The sequence below is a fragment of the Lepisosteus platostomus genome, chromosome 5, assembly GCF_059453375.1.
Source record: "Lepisosteus platostomus isolate fLepPlt1 chromosome 5, fLepPlt1.hap1, whole genome shotgun sequence".
Lineage (NCBI taxonomy): Eukaryota > Metazoa > Chordata > Actinopteri > Semionotiformes > Lepisosteidae > Lepisosteus > Lepisosteus platostomus.
Window position 1 is genome coordinate 11,817,050 of NC_142615.1, and position 19,446 is coordinate 11,836,495.

Sequence of the window (19,446 nt, forward strand, 5' to 3'; positions counted from 1 at the left end):
AATGCGGGAGCGCTTGCCTGCGTGAGGGAGATTCATGACAGAACCAACAGAATCAACCTGAACTCATAGAAAAACAAGAATGCCCCCGAGACACCTGAATCCCCCTCCTGGACCACTCTGGTATCAACACCCCCAAACCCATCCATACCAGCTTACAAGATTCAGAATCGGTGCAACCCTCCAACCTGGACCAAGAGCAGGATGGGACAAGAACCTGCACCACACTACGTACACAGGTTTGTATTTTTGGCTGAAGATGAAAATGTCTAACATAGATTGTTTTGGTTCTAGCAAACAATAAAAATAGTTGTTAAAATCCAAACACACATAATGAGATCACTCTCTGTCAGTATGTGTAACATTCTGGGTCTGGGCTCCTCTGTATTTGGGCTAAAGAGAGTTCAACAACATTTATTAAATGCACTGACATCATAATCTGACAAGATCCATTGTTTAGGGGAGACTTGACCACCCACTGTCCCCCTGGTATCGTGAAGCTCATTGTCCTTTAGCTTTCCAAAACCAGAATCACTTGGGACTCCGGGGGGATCGGTGTATGCAAAATATGAATTCCTTATGCAAGAAATTGTATATGGTCAATATAGCGATCATATCTTATCAGCAGATGGTAATCTCCAAGGAACAAGTAATAGGTTTATTCCACGCTGAAAAATGATCAAATGATTGATGAACCCAAGTGATTTGAAAGAAATGTTAAACAACTCAAAGCAAGGTTGTATAAGGTTAGGGGAGCTGTCTGGTGTGTAAAACACCTGGTTGCAGCACTGTGGCTGTTGTGCTTGAAGAGCTATTGACTCGTGAAGAGCACGATGTACTATCCCCATGTACCGCCTGTCTAATGGTGCCATATTAAAAAACTCATAAAAAAATAAAGAAAGGGGCCACAACCACAGCAAGGTTGTATAAGGTTCTGGGGGCTGTCTGGTGTGTAAAACACCTGGTTTCAGCAGTGTGGCTGTTGTATTTGAAATGCTATTGAGCCATGAAGATGACCCACCTGTCCCAGTGTATTACATGTAGTGTTATCTTCAGAAAATCATAAAAAAATAAAGAAAGGGGCCACAGCCACAGCAAGGTTGTACGAGGTTCGGGGGCCTGTCTGGTGTGTAAAACACTTGGTTTCAGCAGAGTGGGTGCTGTATTTGAAATGCTATTGAGCCATGAAGACGACCCACCCGTCCCAGTGTATTACCTGTAGTGTTATCTTCAGAAAATCATAAAAAATTAAAGGGGCCACAGCCACAGTAAGGTTGTATGAGGTTTGGGGGCCTGTCTGGTGTGTAAAACACTTGGTTTCAGCAGTGTGGGTGCTGTATTTGAAATGCTATTGAGCCATGAAGACAACCCACCCATCCCACCTGTAGTGTTATCTTCAGAAAATCATAAAAAAATAAAGGTTCCATAACCCAAAACAAAGCTGGGAATAGTCAGATGACCTGCTTAGTGTGCAAAACACTTACCTGCAGCATTGTTGGTGCTGTGGTTTAAATGCTATTGGTTTGTGAACAGAATACCCCTATCCCAGTGCATTGTGCCACATTAAATAAAAGCACGAGAAAAAGTGATTCAGAACACAAAGCTGTGTCAGTGTTCTGTGTAAAAAGTCGGTTTGAACATCATGGGAGCTGTTTTTAATAAGCTTCTGAGTAAAGAATATTTTAATCTTCCTGCTGTCAGTAGTATTGTGAATATAGTTGGCCCTTACCTGAATGAAAACAGGACGTAAAGGAAGGGTTTCAGAAATCAAACAAAGCTTTATTCCCGTGCTTACAGTCTGGGTTATTGGAGACCGCGCTGTTCTGCTTCCTATGGTCATATACGGGTTTTTCGCATGAAGCCGTATTGAACAGTATTTCTTGCTTTGTGAACGTGTGCACACAGCGGTCCCCCGGGTTCCAGTTCGTGCGTAATTACGCATCGATGAAAAACCGGAGGTTTAAAAAAAGATAATTAGCTCACCGATAGTTTGATGTAAAGGCTGTGGAAATATCCACAAGTCGTGGTCTTTAAAATGTTTTTGGTTTGAAGGCGTTCTGTGCTTCCATTGCGGAGATATGGACAAAAGCATATTCGTGCTTGGTCAAAAAAATGTCATAAAAACGAAAAAGTAAAGGCTGAGAAATCATCCACAATGTATTTTATACACAAAGCAAGTGTTTTTGTAACTCTAAGAGATTTCGTGAAAGCGCTACAGGCGTGCCAAAATCGTTTTCGAACTTCAAGCTAACTTTACCCCGGTCCCTCCCACAGCGATGATCAGCTCGTCTCACACGCGAGAAGTTTCGGTTGGAAACAAGCGCCCCCTCTTCTCGCACGTTTTGCACGTTCGAGTAGTTTTAATGTGGCTCTTTCGTACACGGTGCTGATCTTTTGGAAAGCAGGAGGCAAAACCGAGTCGAACCGCCTGGGTGAAAACCAGGAACCCTAACCGCTAGACTATATGGCAGCGAACAACCATGCTGTTCACGGCATCAAGCAAGCAAACTACATAAATATGAGAAAACACGCAAGAGAGTTGTCACTCAGAGTGTCGAAGGGTCGATGTATACTGGGGCTCAGTTGAAATGCAACGTCAGGACTTTTCCGAATTATGTCACACGAAGAGAGCACAGCCCTTTCCGCCCTGCCGCGTGTGTCTCGGTAACTCGCTGTGATCGTATAGTGGTCAGTACTTTGCGTTGTGGCCGCAACAACCCCGGTTCGAATCCGGGTCACGGCAGAATAGGGGCGTCTGCTTTTACTACTCGCACGAATGAAGGCAAAAAAAAGCCAATCGACGTGAACGAACGGCGCTTTACAGAGGAGTACTGCCTGACTGGATCGTTGATGAACGACAGAGGCCACTCCGACCTCTTCTCGGTTTTCTTCAATGACTTACTAAGGATCTTCTTCACATTCGCCCATGCAGGGGAAGCCAGTTACACCAAAGCAAACGCAGGAAAGTGCATTTCAAGCAGAGACCAGGAGGGACTTGTTTACACCGAGAGTGGGCGGAGAATGGAACAATGCGCCCAGCCCTGTTGCTGGAGCCGATTCTTGATGAGCTCTTGGGCTCACTAAGAGGCCCCCGCTGGATGCTAATCTTTCTGTTGTTTTTGCAGGTCCTGCGCTGCTTTTGAGCCGACAGAGCTCGACCTGGTCTGTCGGCACAGCCCAATTGCAAATGATCGGCTCCGCGTACAGAAGGAACGTGCGTTTGGTACAAGAGTGCACGAAGGCACCGGAAATACATTGGGAACAAATGACCGGTCGCTCAAGACCTCTGTGAAGTACAGGAGCGTGCAAAACGAGGCTGTTTCCGCCCGGTCTCGAACCGGGGACCTTTCGCGTGTTAGGCGAACGTGATAGCCGCTACACTACGGAAACCTGTAGGGACTGCTGCTGGTGTCTCGCTTGCGTTTCGGGCTGAGAAAGGGACGCGTCACTTTAGGCAGGTGGCGCTGGAGAGAGGAACAAAGGGCGCGATGAAACAAAACGCCGAAACCCGGGATCGAACCAGGGACCTTTAGATCTTCAGTCTAACGCTCTCCCAACTGAGCTATTTCGGCAGTGCGCAAAGCCCACAGCCACCTGCTCCAGCCTTCCTGTGTTGTGGCATGAGCGCACCAAGAGTAGCGGGAGAGTGTTGCAGGAACGTCACTCAGAAGGAAAGCCACCCAGCTGCGCCCTCTGAGCTCTGTCCAGCGCATCTTCCTCGCATGGACTCCTGCCTGCGACGGGCAGGAAACAATTAGCAAGAACAGAACGACACGCCATGGGTGTCTCATGACCGCACCTTAGGTTGTGACACGTGCAGGTGTGAGGGGTTGCCGGGCTACTTTGGAGCAGAGCTTGGGCGGAGGGGGGGCGGGAAAGCAGACAAAGAGGTGACACCTCAAGGTCTGCACGATCACAGCTCTCCGCCGCCCCAGGCTTCCGCTCGATAAGCTACTGGACACACCCGCCCCTCCTCACACAGACCGTGGAAAAGCCCCCGAGTGGGAGGGCTCGCTCTTCCTCCCAGGAGCTCTTGGACACGACGCCCAGACAGGGCGCGGGGAGCCGCCGCCTGCAAACACGGCTCCAGGCAGGACTCCACTCCGCAGGAGCCGCAGAGCAGAGGAGATGAGGGCAGCTTAGCTCCTGTGCAGAGACCTGAGCTGTTGTTGCTGTGGATGCTGTCTTTTCTGCACTCGGGGTAGGAGTGAATGTTGAGTTGCACTTAGAAATGAAGCAGAGCACTTCAACGGAACGGGTGTGTGTGTGTGTGCGCCCTGGTGATTCTGGGAGACAGATCGAACCTGGGCTAAAAGAGAGGGGGCTTAGCCCTCTTCCATTTGCTAGTTCAAAGTTGTACAACCCCTTTGTATCTGCTAGGCGCAGTCGTCGTGCACAAAGAACACTTTGAAAAGCGTCAAAGGCAAGTCATTCCGAGTTGGTCGTTTGTGTTTTCCGTTCAGACGCGAAATGCTGACATGATCTCTCGGCTCCTCGGTTGTCATTTCTGCTCCGTAAAGGGATCACAGCACGCGTCGGCTTCCAGCATGCTGGGTCGGGACACGATGCCGGGGGTTGGAGAGAGCGATGTCTTCCTCGTTAGTATAGTGGCAAGTATCCCCGCCTGTCACGCGGGAGACTGGGGTTCGATTCCCCGACGGGGAGTAGCTTTTCTTTCACCTCCTTAGAGAAATGACTGCCTTTCACTTCTCTGTTTTCTTTCACAGCGTCGTGCACCTTTTCATTGCTCTCGCTTTCAGAGCCTCCGCACGGCAGTCGACTCGACATCAGGAAGCACATTGAAGTGAAAGCAGGAAGCGCTGCGACATGCACTGTGCAGATCCCGCCACACTAAGAGGTGAGTGGGTCTGTTCGATGCACAAAGAACGCTTTGAGAAGCGTCAAAGGCAAGTCATTCCGAGTTGGTCGTTTGTGTTTTCCGTTCAGACGCGAAATGCTGAAATGATCTCTCGGCTCCTCGGTTGTCATTTCTGCTCCGTAAAGGAATCACAGCACGCGTCGGCTTCCAGCACGGTGGGTCGGGACACGATGCCGGGGGTCGGAGAGAGCGATGTCTTCCTCGTTAGTATAGGACCTGTCACCTGTCCCCACCTGTCACGCGGGAGACTGGGGTGCATCAGGACGCGCCTTGAAGTGAAAGCAGGATGCGCTGTGACATGCACTGTGCAGATCCCGCCACACTAAGAGGTGGGTCCAGTGGGTCTGTTCGATCACAGCGCTAGGCGAATCCCCAATCCCCTTTTGTGCCTGGCGACAAAAGATGTCTGTTTCCGCCCGGTTTCGAACCGGGGACCTTTCGCGTGTGAGGCGAACGTGATAACCACTACACTACGGAAACGGTGGTAAGACGTGCCCAGCGGCCCAGCGCTGAGCTTCGCCAATGCGATTTAGCTGCTTCCAGTGCCTTTATTGGAGTGCGCTGATGGACCGTGCTCTCTCTCCAGAGACCAGCACGCCTGTCATGGACGGAGCAGGAAAGGCGGCGCCACATTCTACAGCCCTCTCCACGCAATCGACGAAATTGGGCTACTGAAGTGGAGAAAATCGCCTCTCCAGAAAGTGCAAATATCATCTTGGAGACTATAAATCCTATTGCCGAAGGTCAGCCCTGTCTACCAGAGTAACCCTCCCACAACGATGATCAGCTCGTCTCACACGCGAGAAGTTTCGGTTGGAAACAAGCGCCCCCTCTTCTCGCACGTTTTGCACGTTCGAGTAGTTTTAATGCGGCTCTTTCGTACACGGTGCTGATCTTTTGGAAAGCAGGAGGCAAAACCGAGTCGAACCGCCTGGGTGAAAACCAGGAACCCTAACCGCTAGACTATATGGCAGCGAACAACCATGCTGTTCACGGCATCAAGCAAGCAAACTACATAAATATGAGAAAACACGCAAGAGAGTTGTCACTCAGAGTGTCGAAGGGTCGATGTATACTGGGGCTCAGTTGAAATGCAACGTCAGGACTTTTCCGAATTATGTCACACGAAGAGAGCACAGCCCTTTCCGCCCTGCCGCGTGTGTCTTGGTAACTCGCTGTGATCGTATAGTGGTCAGTACTTTGCGTTGTGGCCGCAACAACCCCGGTTCGAATCCGGGTCACGGCAGAATAGGGGCGTCTGCTTTTACTACTCGCACGAATGAAGGCAAAAAAAAGCCAATCGACGTGAACGAACGGCGCTTTACAGAGGAGTACTGCCTGACTGGATCGTTGATGAACGACAGAGGCCACTCCGACCTCTTCTCGGTTTTCTTCAATGACTTACTAAGGATCTTCTTCACATTCGCCCATGCAGGGGAAGCCAGTTACACCAAAGCAAACGCAGGAAAGTGCATTTCAAGCAGAGACCAGGAGGGACTTGTTTACACCGAGAGTGGGCGGAGAATGGAACAATGCGCCCAGCCCTGTTGCTGGAGCCGATTCTTGATGAGCTCTTGGGCTCACTAAGAGGCCCCCGCTGGATGCTAATCTTTCTGTTGTTCTTGCAGGTCCTGCGCTGCTTTTGAGCCGACAGAGCTCGACCTGGTCTGTCGGCACAGCCCAATTGCAAATGATCGGCTCCGCGTACAGAAGGAACGTGCGTTTGGTACAAGAGTGCACGAAGGCACCGGAAATACATTGGGAACAAATGACCGGTCGCTCAAGACCTCTGTGAAGTACAGGAGCGTGCAAAACGAGGCTGTTTCCACCCGGTCTCGAACCGGGGACCTTTCGCGTGTTAGGCGAGCGTGATAGCCGCTACACTACGGAAACCTGTAGGGACTGCTGCTGGTGTCTCGCTTGCATTTCGGGCTGAGAAAGGGACGCGTCACTTTAGGCAGGTGGCGCTGGAGAGAGGAACAAAGGGCGCGATGAAACAAAATGCCGAAACCCGGGATCGAACCAGGGACCTTTAGATCTTCAGTCTAACGCTCTCCCAACTGAGCTATTTCGGCAGTGCGCGAAACCTACAGCCACCTGCTCCAGCCTTCCTGTGTTGTGGCATGAGCGCACCAAGAGTAGCGGGAGAGTGTTGCAGGAACGTCACTCAGAAGGAAAGCCACCCAGCTGCGCCCTCTGAGCTCTGTCCAGCGCATCTTCCTCGCATGGACTCCTGCCTGCGACGGGCAGGAAACAATTAGCAAGAACAGAACGACACGCCATGGGTGTCTCATGACCGCACCTTAGGTTGTGACACGTGCAGGTGTGAGGGGTTGCCGGGCTACTTTGGAGCAGAGCTTGGGCGGAGGGGGGGCGGGAAAGCAGACAAAGAGGTGACACCTCAAGGTCTGCACGATCACAGCTCTCCGCCGCCCCAGGCTTCCGCTCGATAAGCTACTGGACACACCCGCCCCTCCTCACACAGACCGTGGAAAAGCCCCCGAGTGGGAGGGCTCGCTCTTCCTCCCAGGAGCTCTTGGACACGACGCCCAGACAGGGCGCGGGGAGCCGCCGCCTGCAAACACGGCTCCAGGCAGGACTCCACTCCGCAGGAGCCGCAGAGCAGAGGAGATGAGGGCAGCTTAGCTCCTGTGCAGAGACCTGAGCTGTTGTTGCTGTGGATGCTGTCTTTTCTGCACTCGGGGTAGGAGTGAATGTTGAGTTGCACTTAGAAATGAAGCAAAGCACTTCAACGGCACGGGTGTGTGTGTGTGTGCGCCCTGGTGATTCTGGGAGACAGATCGAACCTGGGCTAAAAGAGAGGGGGCTTAGCCCTCTTCCATTTGCTAGTTCAAAGTTGTACAACCCCTTTGTATCTGCTAGGCGGCGCAGTCGTCGTGCACAAAGAACACTTTGAAAAGCGTCAAAGGCAAGTCATTCCGAGTTGGTCGTTTGTGTTTTCCGTTCAGACGCGAAATGCTGACATGATCTCTCGGCTCCTCGGTTGTCATTTCTGCTCCGTAAAGGGATCACAGCACGCGTCGGCTTCCAGCATGCTGGGTCGGGACACGATGCCGGGGGTTGGAGAGAGCGATGTCTTCCTCGTTAGTATAGTGGCAAGTATCCCCGCCTGTCACGCGGGAGACCGGGGTTCGATTCCCCGACGGGGAGTAGCTTTTCTTTCACCTCCTTAGAGAAATGACTGCCTTTCACTTCTCTGTTTTCTTTCACAGCGTCGTGCACCTTTTCATTGCTCTCGCTTTCAGAGCCTCCGCACGGCAGTCGACTCGACATCAGGAAGCACATTGAAGTGAAAGCAGGAAGCGCTGCGACATGCACTGTGCAGATCCCGCCACACTAAGAGGTGAGTGGGTCTGTTCGATGCACAAAGAACGCTTTGAGAAGCGTCAAAGGCAAGTCATTCCGAGTTGGTCGTTTGTGTTTTCCGTTCAGACGCGAAATGCTGAAATGATCTCTCGGCTCCTCGGTTGTCATTTCTGCTCCGTAAAGGAATCACAGCACGCGTCGGCTTCCAGCACGGTGGGTCGGGACACGATGCCGGGGGTCGGAGAGAGCGATGTCTTCCTCGTTAGTATAGGACCTGTCACCTGTCCCCACCTGTCACGCGGGAGACTGGGGTGCATCAGGACGCGCCTTGAAGTGAAAGCAGGATGCGCTGTGACATGCACTGTGCAGATCCCGCCACACTAAGAGGTGGGTCCAGTGGGTCTGTTCGATCACAGCGCTAGGCGAATCCCCAATCCCCTTTTGTGCCTGGCGACAAAAGATGTCTGTTTCCGCCCGGTTTCGAACCGGGGACCTTTCGCGTGTGAGGCGAACGTGATAACCACTACACTACGGAAACGGTGGTAAGACGTGCCCAGCGGCCCAGCGCTGAGCTTCGCCAATGCGATTTAGCTGCTTCCAGTGCCTTTATTGGAGTGCGCTGATGGACCGTGCTCTCTCTCCAGAGACCAGCACGCCTGTCATGGACGGAGCAGGAAAGGCGGCGCCACATTCTACAGCCCTCTCCACGCAATCGACGAAATCGGGCTACTGAAGTGGAGAAAATCGCCTCTCCAGAAAGTGCAAATATCATCTTGGAGACTATAAATCCTATTGCCGAAGGTCAGCCCTGTCTACCAGAGTAACCCTCCCACAGCGATGATCAGCTCGTCTCACACGCGAGAAGTTTCGGTTGGAAACAAGCGCCCCCTCTTCTAGCACGTTTTGCACGTTCGAGTAGTTTTAATGCGGCTCTTTCGTACACGGTGCTGATCTTTTGGAAAGCAGGAGGCAAAACTGACACGTTCCCATACCAGGAGTCGAACCCGGGCCGCCTGGGTGAAAACCAGGAATCTTAACTGCTAGAGCGAATGGGAGGGCGCCACCCCGCTGTTCTGGGCATCATGCAAGCAAACAACATAAATATGAGAAAACACGCAAGAGAGATGTCACTCAGAGTGTCGAAGGGTCGATGTATACTGGGGCTCAGTTGAAATGCAACGTCAGGACTTTTCCGAATTATGTCACACGAAGAGAGCACAGCCTTTTCCGCCCTGCCACGTGTGTATTGGTAACTCGCCGTGATCGTATAGGGGTCAGTACTTTGCGTTGTGGCCGTCCTGATGTACCCCGGTCTCCCGCGTGACAGGTGGGGATACTCGCCACTATACTAACGAGGAAGACATCGCTCTCTGCTTAGTGTGCAAAACACTTACTTGCAGCATTGTGGGTGCTGTGGTTTAAATGCTATTGGTTTGTGAACAGAATACCCCTATCCCAGTGCATTGTGCAACATTAAATAAACGCACGAGAAAAAGAGATTCAGAACGCAAAGCTGTGTCAGTGTTCTGTGTAAAAAATCAGTTTGAACATCACGGGAGCTGTTTTTAATAAGCTGCTGAGTAAAGAATATTGTAGCATTTACAGGTTCTTTTCAGAACAAAGGACGAGTGGAGACGCGATTAACAAACAAGCATTAGCTTTATTCGTTAACAACCACACAAAACCAAACACAGGATCTACACGCACATGAGGAGACTGACGGAACACGTACACATCGTTAGGGTGGTAATTACCTAACAACACACTATACTTTTACAGGACATTATTTACACAGGTAGGGTCAGCCGCTGGTCATCGTGCTGACCCTCAGACTCTCCCCGGCTACCACTCCCAGCATGCCCAGCGGTACTACGAGCGCCTGGGGGCGCTTCCTCCTCACCACCAGGCGAGGGTGTTACAATATGGACTCCCAGGAGGCTCCCATACTTCGGATTCTTGCGTTCTTATCAGAACATACTGATGCGCAAACATATTCATTACCATATTTCAAAGCATTGGAATAATATATGTCGTACAGCAACACAAAAACAGGAAGACAAGTATCACAGCTACTATAATCGGTGTTAGTAACTTAAAGAAAAACATTCCCCCTGGCCCAAACAGTGATTCTAACCAGGAGAGAAATGGGTGAGGCTGTAGAATGAGGCATTAAAGCACATACATAACAAGATGCATTAAATTTCTTTAACTTTACAGTATGATTTATAAGTTTATACCACAAATTACTCATATCCCCCTCATTATCAGTTTCATTCAGCCAGTTTGTATACAAAGAGGCTTCGCATTTAGATTCTTCCTCTTTCTGGGTGGTGACAGGCTTCCACATAAAAAGGAAAAAGGCTGGGCACATCAGTCCCAAGCATGTGATCCCCATCTATCCCTGTGGAGACATCACTCCTGCGCGTTGCTCAGTTCGTTTGTGACCTTTTTACAGTGGGAAGCATGAATTCAGGGCACCCTTTCCGTGACTTTCACAGCAGTCGCAGTGGTCAGCAGCCGTGGTACGGCCCCCTCCACCTGAGTGAACACCACTTCTTTTTCCTGAAGTCTTTCACCAGAAGAAACTCTTAGAAAAATCTACACATTGTTGCACTGCCTCAGCTGTGCCATTTTGCAGAACAATTCTAGCTGAAGTTGTAAAATTTCTCATTGGTCCGTTCCTGCAAAACATCTTATTATGAACAAACAAATCATAATAATAATGTGCATCTAGGGGAATCAGTCCCAAGGGTAACCCCCCCTTAAAACTATATTGTTCTACCCATCAGGTTCTGCCACTAGATAAGCGAACCTTTCCCATGAAATCATATTTTGACCTTCATGATCCCTTCAGGGCGTACAATTAGCACAGAAGCAGCAGCTTTAGTCCACATGTTTTTCAAGCAGGATATTAACAGTATGATTATAACGAATAATACCAGACACACAAATATGTATTGAACCAGAGACCCTCTCCAGGTTCCTAGCACAGACTGTAGCCATGCACCAATGCCCCAATCATCTGGATTCTAATTATGATATATATTTTTCTTCATCATAGATGTGCTTTGCTAAGTCATTAATTTGCTAATAATTGTCTAAAATACAAGTACTGTTTAGTCTTTGCTCACCTAAACAGCTGTCTATCACCCTAATAGAGAATGGCCTAAAACTGTGATTATAGCGAGGAGCATACAGTTATTTCCTTTCTAATACATCTGTGTTACACTCAGACTAAAAGCAGGGCTATTTACCCATGCCAATAAACCTAAATAATCACCTCTACCAAAGGGGATTACTCCCATGAGCATCTTTTATAGCAATACAATCCCAACAGGAGCTCTGATGATTATTTGTGGCTGACTGATAAAGTATTGATTCCATATCCCCATTTATAAAAGTAAAACTCCTTACACTTAACAGGTACACTGTCACCCAAACTCAGGAAGCTCAACAAACACAGAAACAGTGACAATATAATAATGTTCACTCAGTCTCTGGTGCAGTGGTTCGGTGTCAGCGCAATGTGTAGATCCAGCGATCTCATCCTGTCACTCAGATGGCAGAGTCGGTAGTCAGTTGCACTTGATATGGTCCTTCCCAGCAGGGTTGCAACATCTGGCAGGGTATATCTTCCTCACCCACACCCACTCGCTAGGTATCAGGTCGTGTCTTCCCTCTACTGGAGGTCTCCAAGCCTCCAGCACCTGTTCACCAGCCCCGTGCACCACTTCAATTAACAACCTACAATACTACAATAGAGAATTAGCAAATTCAACAATCCATTAGCCAAATTCATCCCTCCAGGAAGTTTCGTTGATTGGCCTGTGATGATATCAAACAGGCTCTATTACACAGTTCTGTTTGATCCAGCCCGCATCCCATGGTGTTCCTTCAGTCTGATGTCTAGTCAATCTTTTCTGTTCCTTCATTCCACTGTTCTAGCAGACTGAGGGTGATCTCAGTCCATCTCACCCTGAATAATCCAGCCACAGCCTGTCCCTTGATCATAATACATGCGGTAGGGCAGTGCCCACCAAGGGCTTATCTCCATCATCAAGTGTTTGGTAGACACAGAGGCAGTGACAGCAACCCACTGGGAAAACAGATTATAAGAGCCAAGGTTGCAAACATTTGCTACTGCATGAAAGGTTTCTCAGGAGCAGGCCTTTTGAGCTGTAGCACCTGAACCTGAACTGTAGTTGAGTTCCTTTGATAAGCATCACATTGAGATGCCACATAAGTGGCTACTGCTTCAAACACGGTCCCCACCCAGGTTTGGGTAACCAGCACACCATTTGACTCACACCCAGGTGTCCGACACAGTGCATTAGTCGAGCTACAAAGGGCATTAGGCTGTGAGGGCATGCAGAGCGTCCAGTGTGCTGGCAGCACCACACTCTTTTCTAACCATGTCCTTTTCTCTGCTTTAGAGGCCTCAGCCTGAATATCCTGTAGCTGTCCCCTTTTCACCAACAGAGGTCTCACAGGGGTCTCAGACTCCTGTTCTACCAGGACTGTGCACCTGACAGCTACATCTGCAAAGTTGTTCCCTCGAGTTACTGGAAACATTTCTTTATTATGTGATTTATACTTTACCACAGCTACTTCAGTCAGTAGCTGCAAAGCTTCTAACAGTTCAGAGACAAACCCAGCATTCTTGATTGGAGTCCCTTCCATGTTGGGGAAATCCCTATTCCTTCACTGCCATCCAAAATTGTGGCATACACCAAATGTATATATACAGTCTATATAAATTGCTACAATTTTCCATTTAGCATATTTACAAGTTTCAATTAAATATTTTCATTCGGTCTGCTAGTTCTACACCAGATTATTCACAGTTTATACAGCCAGGCAGGTAGCCTGCACAACACATAAACACGGCCCCTTGGCCACCGCATCAAGGGGTCCTGAATAATAATAACCCACCAGACGATGCCTATCTCCATGCTCCTGCACCAGCACAACGGCTCACAACCCATTTCTTTCACTTACAGACAGATTACATACAGATGATCAGTCTGAGGGAATACAGTCCAGAGCCAGTGTCTGCAAGAAAGCTTGTTTCAAAACATCAAAAACGGTTTCTGCTGCAGGGGTCAAGGCAATTTTGTCTTTAGACTGCACTACCCCCCTTAAACCAATACGTCACTAGACAAGCTCGTTCTGAGAAGGCATTCACCCTGGCTTTATCATGTAGTTGGTTTTATACTCCTTTTTTTCCTCTTTAGATCCAATACTTGGAGTAGCCCGACCTTATGGATTCCCTCATTAGGTAAAACAATCACAATATCACATAACTCTATTGAGTTAGTTTACATAAATGCTATTTCATGCAGTAATTCCTTATAAAATGCTGCGGTCTGGGCCTAAAATAGGTCTGGGGTGTCCCCCACCCACATCAGTAGTTGAAACTGTACATCTTTTCCCAAGCAGACTGTGACAGCTTGTATTTGCTTTAAACACAACCCTTGCACCCCTTCTCCTGTAGCCTCCTGTTACCCGTTAGAAAACTTTATATCACATCTTTATGCTGTTTTAGTCTAAAAACAGGACAGCTGTGCTCCTGTGTCCCCCAGTTACTGCACACTGTAAGATTATTTCACTTTTATTTAAATCCTGAGATAAATTCAGGAAGGCTACAGAGGGGTTTACTAGATTAAAACTGTTAGTTCACGCACGGCTCTCGTTTCAGCTTCTGACATGTTCTTTAATTGTGAAATCAAGCCTCTTTCTTACAATTTCTCCTCAAAACACCTTTTTTTTAGTAACTGCACTATTAGCTTATTAGTAGTTTTGTCTTTGGGGTTTTATATCTCGGTATAACATGAAAGTCGCACAATAGTTTCGACAAACTGGCGGCTCCCTTTTCTCCTCCTTGGGAGTCTTTTTACCTCCCATTTGCAGCGCTCGCACTTCTGCATGCATGCTTCGCGAGTTATTAAATCAAATCTGTCTCCGCTGTCCGTAATATCAGGAAAGCATAGTTGTACATTCTTGGCAACATCATCACTAATTCCCACCCTTCTCCTAGATTCTCTCTTAAGGCGTTCTATTTCTTCTTTTGCTGTTTCTTTTTCTGCATATATAACTTCGTTTCGTTCAGCCATTGCTTTAAGCTTTTTTTTGCGTCTCATCTATGATATTCTGTTGAATTCTCAAATATTCCTCTAAATATTGTTTATTTTTATCCAAATGTTCATACACTTTTCTACATTCCTGTTCAGCCTAAATTCCGTCTGACATATTTCTTTTAAGTTTCACTTTGGATTAATCAAACTTTTTTTTTTCTTCACACCAAACCATTTACATGTCTCCCACGCGCCCCGCGGAACCCCCCAGTCGAGACAAACTGACGAACTATCACAATTCGGGAACACGGACCAGGTTCCAAATCCTGGCTTTAAACACACAGTTGAATCGAGTTACCATTTTCGGCTCTTCTGCGAGTACAGTTCTAGTTACTACCTTCAGCCGTACTGCAGTCGTGTACCAGGATGCAACACCTGGATTGTTTCGCACGGGCAGGGCGAGACGCTATTCCTTCAGCAATCCCTCCTTTTCTACCCCACCTTCACAAAACAGGCATCTAAAAACACATACACCATTAACTCATTTTTCTGTTGTACTTGCTTCAGCACCACAGCAACATGGAGAGGACAAGGGACTTTTTAGAAAAGAGGAGTCCTTACCTCTTTTTAGAAGCGGCCGCCTAACTTTTCCTCTCCATGTCCGTGTGGTTTAATTTAGATGGATACTTCTTCATCATTTGGGTCACGTATCCGCCAATCTGCCTCCTCCTTTTTAGAGGACGTTGTAAACCTTTAGGAACAATATAATCTAGCAACAAGGTTATGTCACTGTAATTAGGCTTAAGACAATCAAGAACAAGGCTTGCCTTTCTTCGAAATTCTTTACGGTCATCAGGCAATTTAGGAAAAGACTTAACTAATGCAAATAATTCACTAGGAGACCAATGTCAATGTACATATGCTGGAGTTCCTTCTGGACCTGTAAAAGTGCACATTAGCATTTCACGAACAAGTGAAAAGGCTTTGGCTCCGGACCGCTTTCTAGTTTCGGTGGAGACTTTTTCTTTTTAGAAGGCATGGCCATGACTTTAGCTGCAGCTTGCTGTTCTTTAGTTTCAAGACTAGTCTTTTTTGAAGCTTCCCATTATTTCTGTGATTCCTCTTTCCATTACATAAGTTTTCCAATTCACTTTATTTCCGTTCTTCTCCTTCTCTTCTAAGTTTCCCCTCCTTCAGGAAACTTCTTTTTCCTAATTCAACTTTCCTCTGTCCATTCTGATTCACTTACAAAGATCCTTCATAGTTATGGGCCCCTAATTATCATATATAAATTATGTGCAAGTTCCCTTACACCTATTACCCTAGCTTTACAGTTCATGAACATAAAACATTTTTTTTACTCTAACCCAGGCTATAATTGTTTCTCTGAATTTGTCGTACATGTACTTTTGCTGGACTGCTCGGTCCCTTTTTCATCTTTGAATTTTAATTTCCCATTTTTACCGATCGGTACCTTACTTAGAACCTTATCACATCAACTACTCCGCAGAGCAAAAACCACACGTCTGTGTTAAGATAAGTTCTTTATATGAGTCCCAGACTCATCAAACCCACGTGAGAACACCCCTGTGGCTCGCTTCTCAAACTATTAATTTTTAAGGATCACTTACTGGCGTCAGACAGCTGCCAATTCTCCAGACGCGTCTCTGGAAGGATAAACAATTTATCCTCTGAGGTTCGTCCAATTTTGCTAAAATTGTCAGGGTCCAGATGGAGTTTCAGCAGCCGTTCGCGTTCAGGTTTCTGATCCCGGACGAGCCCCCAAATTGTTATGGAACTATCAAGGAAGCCACAAGAGAGAGTTCTCACCTGAGTAAGGTCTTTATTTCAATATTGCAAGCCCTGCTGCCACTTCGCAAAGTGCAACCAGAGACTCAATTTGTTACAAGCAGTACAGGGTTTTTAAAAGATGTTGCGCTGTAAAAAAGCTCAGCGCTTTGTCCTTTCTAAAAGTTCCCCTTTCCCTAAGAGAAAACAGATTACATCAAAAAGCGAGAGAAGAAGCACTAGATTTGTTATTCAAAGCTAATCAGTTACTTTCAGCTAATTCTAACGACCCAGAAAGCATATATTGTTTTGGTACATTGTCTTCTAAAGTAACCTAAACAGTGTACTTTGTTGATACACTGTTTTCTAAAATTCTGCACGTACTGTAGCACAGCATTTACATCCTTGAAATATATTATCTTTGTAGATTAAGCTGACCCAGGGACGCCAAATAATGTAGGGAAAACTGGTCCAGGGACGCCAAATATGTAATCATAGTTGCTCTCTGAAGGCACCAGTTCTGTAGGGTTTGGGCATTTACTGAGACAATTATTAATTGTAGCAGTAAATCACAAAGTTGATTCTTTTGATGGCTTTAGAATCCAACCATGCGACATAACTCAAACAACGCACACACACAGGTACTAACACACGAGGATACATTTATTAATACATAGAATATGCATGTAAACCTAACAGATCTTATCGAGAGGGTTATCAGAATACAAAAGGTATATATTCAATCAGTTACAAAGTGTTACACATATCAAGAGGACATACATTCAGTATATCATTCATTAAGACCGTTTCGTAAAGTGAACTTGGTTACAACTTCTACATTAGATACTCAGACAAGTACATAACTCTTAGGAATTAAATTGATATCAACTGGTTTGGATAACAATTGAATTCTCGAGCTGTAATGCATTGAAGTTGAATACTCATCCAATCTTTGGGGATTCAGATCTCCTGCGGGCACAAAGAAACAGTTGCAGGCTGTTGCTGTCCAATCCGCGCTCTCTGGCTCCGTGCCAGGCTGTGCTGTGCGGCTTGCGACGGTGCGCTGCTGATGCTCACTGTTGGCTTAACTAGCAAAGTTTGTGCACAGGAGAAAAGATGACTGTGGGTCCCAGCAAGTCAGGAAGAGGACTGGTTCGTTCCTGATGAAGAGCTAGTTCTGAATAGTGATTCAGCTGTCCACAGTTCCGACCTGTTCACAAGGCCTGCTGCTGGTTACTCTCTGGCAACCTCCACTCTAGACTCTTAGAACAAAGGAAAGTTCTGGCACTCGGACACACTAGCCGTTCCGTGGTTGTCCGGGCTGAGTCTCAGGATGGTCAGGAGGCGCGCTGTGGGAATGTCCTGCCCTTGGGATTCTCCTTTGAATTCCCTTTAGAATTGTTGAATCTGAATCTGAATCTTGTCTGAATCTCAATCTCCCAGGCTCTCTGTGTTGCCTGTTTTACCTGGAGGAACTTCAGCTCATTGATTGGCTGAAAGTTCCATGGGCATCAGAGTCCCACGTGGGTTACTCGGCCCTACCAGTCCCTGATTGGTTGATCAAGGTGAGATATGAGTCACTTAGTCCTGACACTTAGGAATGCAGTCCAGATGTCCAACTGGCACTCCCTAAACAGATAGGCGCCAATGGATGACCATTGATCATGATAGCCAGGCTTAGCTAAGTGCATCCCCCTGTGGGAGCTGTCCTTATCAAAAGAAAACATCTTGCATGAATAGTTTCTCTGTGGCTGCACCACAGAGATGAACAGAGAAATGGGGCCTCATTTGGGAAGCTCAGAAACACTTAATTCTGCCTTATTATTTAAGCCTCACCGCTACATCTTAAAGCACCAATATATTTCTTGCAAAGCTCTCTACATTTTAAGAATCAATTTACTTATTAGATTTCCACTTCAAGACTTGTTCGGCTGGCTTTCTGGGAGTCGCGTTTATCAGAATTGTATTGAAATCGTTTCCCACAGAGCTCAGATGTCAAAGCACAGCAGCAGCTCTCCACAGCGATCCTCTATAGCGCCCTTTCTCCCGCAGCTCCGTCCTCATTGGAAGGAAGCAAGAGTGAAAGGCTGAAGTGAAATAGAGCGGGGACGAAGGCAGTGAAGAGAGAGAACGTGGGAAGAAGAGAAAAACGCAGGGGAAAAAAAGCAGCGTCGTAAAAGAGGTGACAGAGCTGTCCTCTCTATAAGTGGGGTGCCAGCGAGCTTTGCTCTAGCTTACGGCCACACCCCCTTGAGCATGCCTGATCTTGGAAGCTGAACAGGGATGGGCCTGGTTAGTACTTGGATGGGAGACAGCCTGGGAATACCAGGTGCTTTTAAGCGCAGGAGGCGCCCTATCCCCGCTCGCTCGCTCATTCCCCTGTTCACAAGTGCAGTGCGGCTTGTCCGTCTGTTTATTTGTCAGCTCTGGCGAGACACGGGTGCTTGTGTATTAGCGTGAGTGTTTTTTTTATTCTGATCATGAACAGTTTTACAAGTCCGCAAAGGATCGAGGAAAGGTTTATCGCCAGCTGAAAAGAGACACAGCGCTTCGGCTGTGGAGACTTGTTCGGCTGGCGTTCGGAGAGTCGCGTTTTTCAGAATTGTATTGAGATCGTTTTCCACAGAGCTCAGATGTCAAAGCACAGCAGCAGCTCTCCACAGCGATCCTCTATAGCGCCCTTTCTCCCGCAGCTCCGTCCTCATTGGAAGGAAGCAAGAGTGAAAGGCTGAAGTGAAATAGAGCGGGGACGAAGGCAGTGAAGAGAGAGAACGTGGGAAGAAGAGAAAAACGCAAGGGAAAAAAAGCAGCGTCGTAAAAGAGGTGACGGAGCTGTCCTCTCAATAAGAAGGGTGCAAGCGAGCCTTGCTCTCTCTTACGGCCACACCCCCTTGAGCACGCCTGATCTCGTCTGATCTCGGAAGCTAAACAGGGATGGGCCTGGTTAGTACTTGGATGACAGTTGCTCTCAGTAGCTAAAGACACTGCTCCAGGTGAGGCTTGAACTCACAACCTCGGCATGACTCCGCTGTGCACTGCTGTATAAGCACCGCGCGCTGACCGATTGCGCCACTGGAGCTGTGCGAGGTGTGTAGGAACAGGGTGAACGGTTTCGGTTGTGGATCCATCTATACATGGGGAACACTAAAATAGCAAGGAAAATACAAGAAAAGAAACTGAAAGAATTGTGCTAACAGCAAAGGGGGACGGAGGGAGGTGGTCGGACAAGTAAATCAACCTGGCAGATTATTTGTATCGACATGTTTTCTCTTCATGTGCCTTAAACCGTGCAGTTTGTATCTTCGTTGTAGATAGGTTTCTTCAGAAGTCAAGTAAACTGACAATAATGGAGAACTAGCTGACGCACCCCGTCGTGAAGAC

At 47.7% G+C, this 19,446-nt stretch overlaps 9 non-coding genes across 9 annotated transcripts; 3 read left to right on the forward strand and 6 right to left on the reverse strand.

Moving 5' to 3' along the window:
- The first annotated feature begins 2,668 nt into the window (after positions 1-2,668).
- On the forward strand, positions 2,669-2,740 carry trnah-gug (transfer RNA histidin (anticodon GUG)). The gene has a single exon. It is a non-coding gene; the product is annotated as a tRNA-His (tRNA).
- A 574-nt stretch (positions 2,741-3,314) lies between these two features.
- trnav-aac (transfer RNA valine (anticodon AAC)) lies at positions 3,315-3,387 on the reverse strand. Its single transcript has one exon. It is a non-coding gene; the product is annotated as a tRNA-Val (tRNA).
- A 109-nt stretch (positions 3,388-3,496) lies between these two features.
- trnaf-gaa (transfer RNA phenylalanine (anticodon GAA)) lies at positions 3,497-3,569 on the reverse strand. Its single transcript has one exon. It is a non-coding gene; the product is annotated as a tRNA-Phe (tRNA).
- Positions 3,570-5,283: 1,714 nt separating this feature from the next.
- Positions 5,284-5,356, reverse strand: trnav-cac (transfer RNA valine (anticodon CAC)). The gene has a single exon. It is a non-coding gene; the product is annotated as a tRNA-Val (tRNA).
- Positions 5,357-6,050: 694 nt separating this feature from the next.
- trnah-gug (transfer RNA histidin (anticodon GUG)) lies at positions 6,051-6,122 on the forward strand. Its single transcript has one exon. It is a non-coding gene; the product is annotated as a tRNA-His (tRNA).
- A 756-nt stretch (positions 6,123-6,878) lies between these two features.
- Positions 6,879-6,951, reverse strand: trnaf-gaa (transfer RNA phenylalanine (anticodon GAA)). Its single transcript has one exon. It is a non-coding gene; the product is annotated as a tRNA-Phe (tRNA).
- A 1,024-nt stretch (positions 6,952-7,975) lies between these two features.
- Positions 7,976-8,047, forward strand: trnad-guc (transfer RNA aspartic acid (anticodon GUC)). The gene has a single exon. It is a non-coding gene; the product is annotated as a tRNA-Asp (tRNA).
- A 621-nt stretch (positions 8,048-8,668) lies between these two features.
- On the reverse strand, positions 8,669-8,741 carry trnav-cac (transfer RNA valine (anticodon CAC)). The gene has a single exon. It is a non-coding gene; the product is annotated as a tRNA-Val (tRNA).
- Positions 8,742-19,050: 10,309 nt separating this feature from the next.
- trnai-uau (transfer RNA isoleucine (anticodon UAU)) lies at positions 19,051-19,144 on the reverse strand. The gene is made up of 2 exons: positions 19,107-19,144; positions 19,051-19,086 (listed from the first exon to the last, which is right to left on the reverse strand). It is a non-coding gene; the product is annotated as a tRNA-Ile (tRNA).
- Positions 19,145-19,446: the final 302 nt, after the last annotated feature.